The following is a 1,330-nucleotide window of genomic DNA, read 5'->3' on the forward strand; positions in this document are numbered from 1 at the left end:
GTGTGTGTGTGTGTGTGTGTGTGTGTGTGTGTGTGTGTGTGTGTGTGTGTGTGTGTGTGTGTGTGTGTGTGTGTGTGTGTGTGTGTGTGTGTGTGTGTGTGTGTGTGTGTGCGCGCGCGCGCGCGCGTGTGTGTTGCCAATTAAATCTGCGGTTAATCTATGTTTAGTGATATGGTAAAAGGCTGGTATTACATTTGTCGTATGACAAAGATTTTAAGTTTATTGGCTAAAATAGAAAAAGATTCGACAATTTTTCTTTTTCGCAGCCAAACAAGATTAGGCTTGAATATCGTACGATAAAAAATGGATGATGATGTAATATTAGCCTTAAGTGCCTACGGATTATTTCATATATTGATAATATCAGATAATGTGTTCAAAATTTTCCTCTTACGGAGCGAAATCGAAATGCTTAAATTGCGTAATCGATATATAACAATATATTTTCAATATGCGACTTGTTACCACAAATTTGTTATATCTGTAACATAAATATCGAAACATTTATGTTAGACAGATGTTGTGAGATTTAATTGCAGCGTATATATGTATAATTTTATAAATGAACAAAAGTGCATTCGGATTAAAAATTGGATTCACTTTAACGTTCGCAAATGCATACGTATTTCTGAAGAACTCCGCATCCGTTAATTCCAATCCATTCTCGATTACGGGAACAGTTACTGCTCCCCTTGCAGAATGCGAAGGAATTGCAATAGCGATAGAAATAACACAAAAATAATCTATCAGAAATCATATATTTTGCAGAATGCATGATTTTTGATAGATTAACTAAATATAAAATAGTTAATATTCAATGATTCGATGTTATAATTTTTCAATTCTTCATTCTTATATTTAACATAGGTTAATGAACAATTAAAAAAAAATTTTTTGAAGTATTACGAGGATGTTGGAGTGATCAATAAATGATCGACATTACTGCATGGTCGTATAAAAATCTCCGAATTGAATGATTAAACAGAATCAGAAATTCTTTTACAGGATTAAAATAAACGTAAAATTAGGAAATGATGCAGTGGACCTATTGTTTATATTAAAATAAAAAAACTTAAAATACATACTTTTTTTCATATACATTTTTAATATAAAGTCTACTGTTCCCACTGCCTACTTTTGCGTCTACTTTAATCCTGTAAGAGGATTTTTGATTCCGTTCAGTCAATTCGGAAATTTTTATGCGATCATGCAGTAATGTCGATCATTTGGGGCCTTAGTCCATTATTTAAGACCACGCGTCTTAAGTAATGTTTTAAGACAAGCTAATAACGGCTCTCTAATTGGTTCATGGTGACCGTGTACTAAGTAA

Source organism: Atta cephalotes (assembly GCF_000143395.1).
Source record: "Atta cephalotes unplaced genomic scaffold scaffold00105, whole genome shotgun sequence".
NCBI lineage: Eukaryota > Metazoa > Arthropoda > Insecta > Hymenoptera > Formicidae > Atta > Atta cephalotes.